Below are 12041 nucleotides of genomic sequence, written 5' to 3' on the forward strand. Positions count from 1 at the left end.
ACACACACACACTTCATATATATATATGTATATATACACACAAAGACAACATGTATACATACACACAGATACATACTACACAGTGCCATGTATATATACTACACACATATTCCACACAGGTGTACTACATGTATAGTACATATCAGATATCTCACTAGAGATATCTTTCCAGCCTGAGATAGTCTGATTACATTTTATGTCTCTTTTTACACACCTATTACAATCCTCTGCAATATATTTATTGGTCAATATACTATAACCCCAGTCCCAAAGCCCATTGATATGGGATTCTCTCCTTATGGTAGAGGTCAATTCTCATTGTTATGGGACTCTTTCCTTGTTGGTAAAGATCAATGCCCCTCCCCTCATGTGGGCTTTTTAGCCTTCCTTTTTTTCTTTCTTCTTTTGACTCAATTTATGGTATTGGTTACAATACCACATCTTTTCTTTCCTCAGCTCTAATGCTACTTCCTTCCTATATATGGCCTTTCCTGACTCTACCAGCTGCTAGGTAGGGTAGAGAGGAAATGAAATGATTAAAGGTGACATCTTGCTGATCAAAGTAACATCTGCTATTTTCCAGCTGCTAGCAGATTAATTTGTAGATATTTATCTTGTATATACTTCTATGTGAACATGTGGTCACTTCCTGTAGATTGTAAGCTCTTTGAGGGAGTGGAGTGCTTCATTTTTGCCTTTGGATCCCCAATCCCTAGCACATTTTGGATAGGACGTGTGATTTCAATGGTTTAGGGGACCCCATTAAGGAACTTCCCTCCTGACAACGATCAGAACTGGCTCTCAATTTATATCTTAGAGTAATATCCAGAGTACTGAGAAGTTTAGTCACACAGTCAATGAAATGAAATTTGGAGCTTGATGCAATGTACAAAGCCACATAGTTGAACTTCCATATTTTACAGATGAGGAAACGTGGGCCCAAAGAGGTGACCTGACTTAACCTGGGTCATAAGGATGCTGTGCAAGTTCTCAAAATGTCTTAGAAACAGTAAGACAACCTTTTGGTTTCAAATAAATGAATACCAATAAATCAACAAGTCTGCTTTTAGTACTTTTCCTCCTTAACATCAGAAATATTATCTTAAGAGTTCAGTATTTGAGCTTCAGGCCTTCTTGACTCTGAAGACAGTCTCTCTGTCCTCTACTTTTGGAATGTAAACACCTGAATAGCAGGGAGAAGACCCTAAATGCCTAGCATAATGAATGCATTAGGAGCTCAATAAATGTTTAAATGAATGAAGAGTATTGACTCATTAATTCACATTCAGCTAACTATTGAACCATTTGACTATGCTACCTAGCCCACATTTCTCCATTTTCCCTAAACATGTACTGGAATTGAGATCTACTATTATTGACAGGCTACAATGCAGCTCCCAACATTCCCCCTACTTAACCAGTTTAATAACCCTATCAAAAAAGGAAAAGAAACCACTTTGCACAGGTGAGATAGAGTTATATCACAGAATAGTTCCCAGGTGGATTAATGTGGAAAGCAGAACATCTTTTTGATGTCTGTGATTTAGAATTCCTTGGGACTTATTTCTTACCTTCTCTGTCCTGCTTTCCTGGCTCTGATCCTAACTCTCTTGACTTCTTCACCATGTTGCATCAGCTTTCTTATGCTGAAACATGCCTCCACCCCTTTAGTCTTCTCGCCTGGGAAGATCTTTCCTCTACTAACTTCCCTTCCTCTAATTGGAACCTCTGGAACCTCCATTTTGAGAGAGTGCCAACTCAGGCCATACTTCTAATTTTTAAGTCTTTTTTTGTGTTGTTTCTCCCATTACAGTGAAGACAATCTTGAGGTTAGGGATCTGCAATTATGCTTCTGGCTTCCAGCTTTGAGAGAAAAGCTGGACCATACCAACCCCACTTTAGATTGCCAAAGGGAGATTAATACTCTGGGAAGAAGCCAACCTGAGAGGAGTTGGCAGTCTTCATCACATCCCTATCCCCAGATGCTATACTAGAGACTTCAGGGAATTGCCCTTTGGGTGAGATCTGGAACTCTCTCTTGTTATCAAGGTAGAAATGACAGGATTTGAAGATTGATTGGCTATGGCAGAGGGGATAGGGTGGTGGTGGAGTGAACAATAGAGGATAGAACCAGTTTGTAAGCCTAGAACCCTCAAGTTCTTTTCTTCTAATTTTATCATCTAGTTCTGTATTTGTGAAATTAATTGTTGAACCTTTGCGTAACACCTTGTCATACTATTATTCATGGGACTCTGATACTTACAGCCTACATGATCTTGTACACATATAATCCAGGCCTGAGATTCTTCTTCTATAAAATGAGGAAACTGAACTAGATGACCAGCAAGGTCCCTTATAACTCCAAGTCCCATGAATAGCATGAGTTTTTAAAAAATGTATATATATATATATATATATATACATACACACACACACACACACACACATACACATATGTGTGTATATGTGTATATATGTATGTGTATGCATATATATACACACATATACATATACACATTCATACACACACACATATATGTGTGTGTATATATATATATATATTTATATACATACATACATACACACACATATTTGGCTGCATTGATAGAAATGTAGTGTCCAGAACTTAGGAGACAATAATCTTTCTCTATTCTATTATAGGTCCTATTCTATCCCCTGGTAAATTTCCTGCTGGTTCATCTAATTAATGTAAGAGATTCTGATATGTGAAATACCAAGCAAAAGCTCTGAATAAATGTTAACCTAACCACTGACTGGTTAACAATCTGTGGCATGTTTTAAGAGTCTGCAGACTGGATCAGGAGAATGAAATTGTCAGAAATTCAGGTGATCAACAAACTTAATGGCATTTTCCTTCTTTGTTTTGCAAGGAAGACCTTTATAATAGTTACCTATGTCAAGCCCAACCAAGGCCACAGGAAAAGACAAACTATATTTGCAAGTTGGCCATTGGGTGATCCAGATTCTCTCCCTGCTTCTTTTCTCCTTCCTTCTGACCCCTCCACAAATTATAGGAATCAAAGACCCTGAAATGTAGATCTGGAGATGATATTAATAGCTTGATCCACCCTGGAGACCCTGGGAAGTAGGGAAAACTGGTGAAATATCACTGGCACATATCGGAGATGAAACCTTTTCTGTGTGAAAAGGGAAAGGTGGAAAGTGGTCTTTGCTGCTGTGCCATACTGCCAGGTAATTTTGACCCGGCTAGCTAATAGTCACCCCATTAGTGGAGGTTCACCTTGAGACACAGAATTGAAGATTGGCAGCATCATCCATATCCAGCCCCTCTGAGGGTCTTAGTTGATTATAGTGAGTAACTTTCAATAAATTCTGCTTGGATATGTAAATTTTGTGTGTGAGCTTTCTTTTTCCTTTTCTAGTGTGTGTCTTCTGATTTACCATAAAAATCACTCATTTAGGAGAATTTGCTGCTAAATGGCAGGAAGTAAAATGATTAGAAGAAAATAATTGCCTTTTAAGCTTTGTTTTAAAATTCTGAACTTAATGAATACCTCCACAAATTAACATTCCATATACAAAGTAGAACAGAAAAGGAGGCCTTTTTGTGAAGCTAAGAATTTCTATTATATTCAGTTTGCTTTTAAAAAGTACATAATAGGGGGCAGCTAGGTGGTGCGATGGATAGAGTACCGGCCCTGAAGTCAGGAAGACCTAAGTTCAAATCTGGCCTCACACTAGACACTTGACACTTACTAGCTGTGTGACCTTGGGCAAGTCGCTTAGCCCCAATTGCCTAAAAATGAAAGAAAAAATTAAAAAGTACATAATAAATTCAGCATGTTATCATCAAAGCCGTCCTGTTTGTCTATATTTCCTTCTGAACTTCCTTTTGTTCTATTCTGTGCATTTAAAAAAAATGATTTCAATGGTTCTTCTTTTTTTGGGGGGAGGGCAATTCTATCCTAGCTTCCCTGTCCCTCCCAAATTCCCTGTCCTCCAAAAGCTTAAAAAAGAAAAAAAAAGCATAATCCTTTAACAAATGAGAATAATTAAACAAAATAAATCCAGACATTTTTCATATCCACAAATGCATTTCTCTTTCTTCCTCTAGAGTCCATCACCCCTCTATCAGGAGCTGGATAGTATGCTTCATCCACAGTCCTTTGGAGTTGTGGGTGTCTGCAATGCATTGAGCAGAATTCTGAAGTCTTTCAGAGATTTTTCTTTACAATACTGTTATAGTATAAATTGCTCTCCTGGTTCAGTTCAGTTCACTCTCAATCATCAGCTTATATGAGTCTTCCCAAATTTCTCTGAAACAGTCCCTTTTCTAATTTCTTATGATTATATTCCTTTATGTTCATATGCCATAATTTGTTCAGCCATTCCCCACTTGCTGGGCACCCTCTCCATTTCTTTGTCATTACAAAAAGGGCTATCATAAATATTTTTTAATAAATGAGTCCTTTACCTCTTTCTTTGTTTTCTTTGGAATATAGGCCTAGTAGTGATATGTCTGGGTCAAAGGTTATGTGTGGTTTCATGACTTTGTGGGCATAATTTGAAATTGTTTTTCAAAATGGCTAGACCAAGTCACAACTCCAACAGTGCATCAGTGTGTCTGTCTTCCTATAACTCTGTCATTTATACCAATCTGATAGTTTGAAATGGAACCCAAGAGTTGTTTTAATTTGTATTTCCTTAATTATTAATGACTTAGATAATTTTATGTAATTATTGATAGCTTAGATTTCTTCCTTTGAGAACTGCCTGTTCACATTCTTTGGCCACTGACCTACTAAAGAATGACTGGTGTTCTTATACATTTGAATCAGTTCTTTATGTATCTTTGATATTATAGAAATTTGCTCAAAGATTTTTTCCCAGTTAACTATTTCCCTTCTCATTTTAATTGCTTTAATTTTATGTAATCAAAATTATCCATTTTACCTTCTGTGATCCTCTCTATACCTTGTCTGGCCATGAACTATTCCCCCATTCATAGCTTTAAAATGTGATTTCTTTCTTGGTCTTCTCATATGTTTATGATGCGACTTTTTATATCTAGGTCATGTATCCATTTAGAGCTCCATGTGGTGTGAAGTGTTTGTCTTAATCTAATTTCTGCCAGACAGTTTATCAGTTTTCTCAGTAGTTTTTATTGAAAAGTGAGCCTTCACCCCAGTAGTTAAAGTCGTTGGGTTTATGGAGGTTATGTATTATATTACTATCTTCTCTTATAATACAAGAAAGGAAAGAAAAAATGGGAATGGGAGAAACAGAGTAGAGAAAGATAACAGAAAAAGCTACATTTGGTACAAAATGTTAGAGTGACATCTATGCTATGGGCTGCCTTTGCTTGTTCCTGGGCATAGAAGGCAGAAGAGCTCAGAGTAGGGAAAAGGCACTAAAAATACTCCAGGATCCTCCATAAATCTACTAGAAGGCTACAGAAAACCCGATGTCCTCATCTGCTCCAAAATAATAAACAAACTCTCTTCACATAACAAAGGAAGTGGAATATATTTTTTTTAAAAGAAAACTCATATACTTACTTAGATGGTCAACAAAAACACCAGTCTGAAGAGGGGAAAAAATGCTTAACAATCTTACTGGCATTTCAGGGATGAAGGAGTTGAACTTGATGAAAGAGAGAATGAAAAGACACATTGATATTTAGTTTGGACACCTCCTCACCATGATTTGGTCTGGTGATGTAGCGAAAGAGTATGCAACTTACAGTCAAGAAGGTCTGGTTTCAAAATCTGACTCAGACCTTTACCAGCAGTGTTGTGACCATGGGCAAATTATTGAACCTTCCTTGGCCTCAGTTACTAAATCTGTAAAATGAGGGGATTGGACTCTGTTATGTCTCTGGTTCTTTCTAGGTCTGAATCTATAATTCCATGGTCTATTGCTATACCTTGAGGGGTTTTAATGGAGGTTTGTTTTCCATGTCAGTCTTTAAGAACATCTTAATTTAATCCTTAAATACAGGGTAAACCAAAACTCTTGGTGGAATTTTTAAGCTCCTAAAGCTTAGAATAGCACTAAGACTTTTGGGACACCCTGTATAATACAATATGGCATTTTGATTAGGCCTAGCTCAGAGACCAGCAACCTTACAAGAGATGATGCTTAGCATTGCACTCAGTTTGGAAGGGGCCACTTGGACTGATTGATAGTACAAAGAGAGATCTGAGGCTTATGTGTCTGCCAAAAGTTACACAGTAGAGACCTGATCCTGGTAAAGGCAACAAAGTTCTGAATGTCATTTGTTTCATTAACCAGGAATATAAATTTACTGGGCTAGCTTTTCTTCACAATTAAAAAAAACCTTTTTCTAGTGAGATATTCTACAGTGAAAAGAATGTTAGATCATGAGGAGACCTGCAATGCAGTGCAGACTCCTGGACTTAAATATACAGGGTATGACTATGGGCAAATCACTTAACTTCTCTGAGTCTTAATTTCTTCCTCTTCCTATGGCCCATGACCTGGTGTTTCCTGGAGTTAATAATGATTCTTACATTGATAAAAATAATTTTTATTGTTCAATTTTAAAACAATTTATTTTAAAATATAAAATTGACTCTTGGTTGCATTATACAAAAACTGGCTGAAGGCCAGATTTGGCCCACGAGGCACTGGTTGGACAACTATTGCTTTAAGTCAAAGGTAGTGAAAAATTTTACCTACCTCGGTTGTTATGAGAAAAATACTTTGAAAATATCAAAGTTCTATGAAAATGTGAGTTACTGTTAATCCTTCCCTGAATGTTTTTAATCTGCATGACCTTTCTGGACCTCAGTTTCCCCATCAATAAAGTGAAGGGGTTGGAATTTGTGACCACTAGAGTGCTTTACAGCTCAAAAATTTGATGAAAACTCCCGTGGTCACCCCCCAAATTAGGATTATTTATTCCAAAAGGCAAGTGATCATTTTGGAATCTGTGGTGTAACCTGAATTTTCTTTATTTTTATAAGGTTAGGGAGAGAGCAATAGTGACCTACCATTCATAACTCCTGATTAGTGACTTGGGATCATTGTAAGTGCCCAGTCTGTTTGGGAGAAGTTATCCTACCCTAGTTATATACTCTAAAAAGACCTCCATCAGGGAAATGCCCATGAAGCAGGAGCTCCCTTGGACAAGGAAATTTTTGGAGAAACTAAAACCAAGGGAGAGATAGTCTAAAATTTGTTGGGAAGCTTGGTTTTCACTCTATATTCTTAGTATCATAGATTTATAGTGGAAGAGATCTTAGAGTTCGTGTAGCCCGATTCTCTCATTTTATAGGTGAAGAAACTGAGGCTGAGAGAGAGTTGACTTGCCCAAAGTCAAATTTTATTCCAGGTCCAAGACTTTTTTAGGTTATAAGCATTTATTAAACACCCACGATTGTGCTAAGCACTGTGATACAAAGACAAAAGTATCCCTACCTTGTAAGAGCTTACATTCTCTTGTAAGAGGACATGCAAAGATGCTAAGTAAGGACTCACAGGAGCCCATGAACAAATCCAGAGGCATAAAAAATCCAAATAGTTGAACAGCTTCCCTCAGAAGGAAATAAAATTTGGGGTTACTGTCATGGAAACTGTCATTCCAATAAGTCTTTTCCTAAAAAGTCCTACAGTTTCCTCAAGTTTAATTGCCCAGCTGTTTTCCATCATGTCTGACTCTTTTTGACCCCAATTGGGGTTTTCTTGGCAAAGATACTGGAGTGGTTTGCCATTTTCTTCTCCGGCTCATTTTACAGATGAAGAGACTGAGGCAAGTAGGGTTAAGTGACTTGCTCAGAGTCACACAGCTAGTAAGTATATGAGGCCAGATTTGAACTCAGTGAAATAAGTCTTCCTGACTCTAGGACCAGAGGTCCATCTGCTGCACCACTTAGATGCCCTTCCTCAAATTTAGGAATCCCTCCAAAAGGTAAATAAGTTTTGGAGCTTGCTGAGTAAGCAGGTTACCTTCATACCAGACCTGCATTGTCCAACTAACTCAGTAGTTTTGCTATACAAGTAGGATATTATGCAAGAACCACACTGGACTGACTTTTTCTTTTATAAGGAGGGGGTATGGAAAGAACTCTTATTTCATTAGGATGTCTAGTGCTTGAACTCTCAAACTCAAAAACTATTAATTGATTACCAATGAAACATCTCTCACAACTGGTGCTTCTTGGGAAATCTTCATTCTAGAGTAGTCAACTAGAGTCTGAGATCAGACTCCCTCAGGAATTCAACATCTCTTTTCCTTCAAATAGGAGGTTGGAATCCAGGAACAGTTATTTTTGAACTCCTTTCTTTAGCAGTGAGCCTAAGATATATGTCCCACTGCCATATGCTTTTGGGGCAATTTGTCATTGCTACTTCTATTTGGGATGAGGAGGAAGAGAGAAGAGGGAGAAAAATCCTGTCTCTTTTATGCACTTTGGAAGAAAGTATAAGTTATTTCACCTTTCTCTCTCACATTCCTTACCTGTAAAATATAATAGGCACTTAATAAATGCTTGACTTGACTAGATGATCCCTAAGGTTTCTACCGTGGGCAGCTGAGTGGCACAGTGGATAAAGCTCTGGGCCTGAAGTCAGGTAGACTCATCCTTATGAGTTCAAATCTGGCCTTAAACGCTTACTAGTTGTGTGATCCTGGGTAAGTCATTGAACCCTGTTTGCCTCAGTTTCCTCATCTGTAAAATGAGCTGGAGAAGGAAATGGCAAAACCACTCCAATATTTCTGCCATGAAAATCCCAAATGGAGTCACAAAGAGTTGAATGTGACTGAAATGACACAATAACAAAGGTTTCTACCAGTTCTGAAATTCTCTCATCTGTAATTCTGGAGAGCTGTCTATTACTTTCCCAATCTCTCCCCTTTCCTTTTCTTTCTACTTCTCATCTCCTACTGCACACAAAAACCATAATCCTTCAGATAGAAGCAAAGCACCAGTCTAAGAAGAATTTAGTGGTTAAGGGACAAGGACATTGTACTCTGAATAAGAAGATGTGGGTTTAAGTCTTGGTTCCACTACTTGCTAAATGTGTGGCATTGAACAAATCACTCATCAGTAGGGTTTGTAACAGGATTAACTACTTAGAAAGGAAAAAAACAAGTTATGAATTGGAGAACACTCAATATCTATTTTTTCTTTTTCTGGCAGTACTGTTTCAATTGCAGTATTGAATCTCTGTAGTTTAAACTGTGGATGCATGTGTGTAGTGGTCCACTACTAGTACTGTATTTTATTCAAGAGGTCAAAGTCACCAGGTGCTATCTGTCCGCAGGAGGACACTGGCCCTGGTTAGTGTGTTATGTCAGCATCACTGGATTTCAGAAAGTATCTCAGTTTTCTCATTTCTCATTCTCAAAATTTCTCATTTTCTCAAATTGGACTGATAATACTTGCATTATTTACCTTAGAGGGTTATTATCAGGAACAAATGAGGTAATGTATGTGTAACAGTGGGCTCCTGAAAACTCCTAAGAACTCTGACTCTGGACCATCTTGCTACTTTAATATTCAATTTTGTAAATCATAGCCTGAGCCCCGCTAAGTACAACACTCTCTGGTTACAGACCCTCACTGATCCAATAGTAAAAACACTTAATTAAAACATAAAAGCAATGTAAAGAACAAAAGAGAGTCATGTAGTAGAATCATTCTATGCAATTTAATTGCTCTATGAAGTAATTGATGGGGAAGAAACTTCTTGGGGAAAGTATATGAAAGGGTAGGGAAACTGTCCTTCAGTGAATGGACAGATGGGGCTCAGAAAGCTGTCAGTTGTTACGTTTTATCTTCTCAGCTTGCTCTCAGTGAATGGCATGGACATCCACTGTAGGTCTCTGGGGTTGCATTCATCTCATCTCGGCCTCTGGGCTACCATCTCCCATTCTCTGAGCATAGCTGAAGGATTGATGTCTTAAGCTCTGTAGACTGCATTCCTGATATCAGTTTGTTCAATCTTAACTTGCTGCTCATGCTCACCCAGGAACATTCCAGGACTCCCCTTTCCATGAAGTCCCTCATCTCTTAGCATTGTCTCTTTCCCATAGGGTCCTCCTCTCTTGTCTTCTTTTTCCAAGTTCCCACCAACTGGCACAAGACTCCATGGGATCCTGTCATCCCGGAGCTTCACACAGCGACTCTGTTGCATGGGCATTTGAAGCAGGAATGGACAGCTCCTGCTAAGGGCAATGAGACTTGCTTTCCATCCCCATCACATACATGAAAGTGCTTTTAATCTATGAAGTCTTATAGAAACCTAAGGTATTAATATTTTTCACAACTTACTATTTCTCCCACTTTTTTATTCTAAGATAATGATAATGAAATATTTTGTTTGAACACAGTCATGGGTACATATGATGAGTCAAATAGAATTTATTCAGTGTATACTTTGTGCCAGACACTGTGTTAAATGAGGGGGATACAAAGAAAGGCAAATCTCAGAGGTAAGACACTAAGGTTAAAGAGGATCAGAAAAGAAGGTGATACTTTAGCTGAGACTTGGAGAAAACTAGGGAAGCCAGGAAGTAGAAATGAGGGGAGTAGAAAGTTCCAGGCATGAAGGACAGCCAATGAGAATGCCCAAAGTTGGGAGGAATGACAAGGAGGCTGCTATATTATCATACATAAAAATATATAATCATATGTATCATTGATCTCATCAATTTAGGTGTCCCTTCCACCAGAGCAGGTCTTATTCTGTGTAGTTTTCAAGAATTTCATTATATAAATGCTCCAGAGAGAATTTACCCAGCATACTAAAGGATTTTCTTTCATTATTTTAATACCTTAAGGGTACCAGCATGGTGCTCGAGCTATTCACCCAGTATTTCTTTTTGCGTGTTGTCTTCGTCATTAAAATTTGGTCTCCTTGAGGCCAGAGACCATGTTTTTGCCTTTGTTGTATCCCATTAGAAGTGCCAGGAACATGTTAAATAAATGCATGTTGTTGATGTAGATAATGATGACATGACTGGCCCATCTCCTTTTCTGGCCATAGTTATCTTTGATGATGTCTTTGCATGTGTAAATCATCATAATCAATGTGCTACAGTCTATTAAGTACCTGTCACATGTCTTTTTATTATCCTTCATGTTTACTAGCAGTTTAATTCTTCTGAGATCATGTTGTTCTATGATTCACAGTCAAATAGCATCACTGGGAGAATAAGTGTTGAAAGAGATGGTTTATGGCAGCAAATAACTCAGAATCACTGAAAGCAATGCACAGTTTTCCAAATGCAACTCAGCCTGATGTCTTCCTTTTCTTCAATTTAGAATCCAGTTCATTATTCATCTGTAGAAATCCAAGGAATATCTACTAACCATGGGCTATCAATCCAGCTGCATATCATAAACCAAGCAATATGTGTTTTCATCCATTTTGTTTTTCTCTTGTAAATGGTTAAACTATTTTTTAAATTATTGTTGATTTCACTGAGGAGACTTTTAAATGTTCTGGGGCTTGGTATAATCAATACAAAATCATTAGTGAACAGCAGAATTTAGAGGACCTTGCACTGATAGAAAATTTTTCAGTTCTGATTCTAAACAAGATGTCTTCCATGACACTGGCAAATGTTTTTGCCTAACTTCATGATGCTTTTCAGTGAACTGGTGAATAATAATAATAATAATGATAATAATAATAATAGCTAGCATTTATAGAGGGCCTACTATGTGCCAAGCAGGCAGCTAGGAGGCACAGTGCATAGAGTGCCGGGCCTGGAGTCAGGAGGACCTGAGTTCAAATGTGTCCTCAGACACTTAGTAGCTATGTGACTTTGGGCAAGTCACTTATCCCTGTTTGCCTCAGTTTCCTCATCCTATAAAATGAGCTGGAGAAGTAAATGGCAAACTACTCCAATATCTTTGCCAGGAAAACCCCAAATGGGGTCACAAAGAGTTGGACATGACTAAAACAACTGAGCAACAACAAAATGTGCCAGGCACTGTGCTAAACGTTTTACAAATATCTCACTTTATCCTCACAACCCTGTAAGGTAGGTACTATTATTATCCCCACTTCACAACTAAGGGGACTGA

The 12041-nt window shown here is 37.9% G+C and overlaps 1 long non-coding RNA gene across 2 annotated transcripts in view; it reads left to right on the forward strand.

Moving 5' to 3' along the window:
* The window catches only part of LOC114049589, a 54545-nt gene extending 51213 nt beyond the window's left edge, over positions 1-3332 (forward strand). Inside the window, exon 4 of one of the 2 annotated variants that reach the window (XR_003569878.1) lies at positions 2662-3332. This is a non-coding gene — a long non-coding RNA (uncharacterized LOC114049589). Of the gene's footprint in view, positions 1-923; positions 1006-2661 lie in introns of those variants that run through there. The other variant, XR_003569879.1, reaches the window with a different exon arrangement.
* Positions 3333-12041: the final 8709 nt, after the last annotated feature.

The sequence above is a fragment of the Vombatus ursinus genome, unplaced genomic scaffold (genome assembly GCF_900497805.2).
Source record: "Vombatus ursinus unplaced genomic scaffold, bare-nosed wombat genome assembly UNPS02014798.1, whole genome shotgun sequence".
Taxonomy (NCBI): Eukaryota; Metazoa; Chordata; class Mammalia; order Diprotodontia; family Vombatidae; genus Vombatus; species Vombatus ursinus.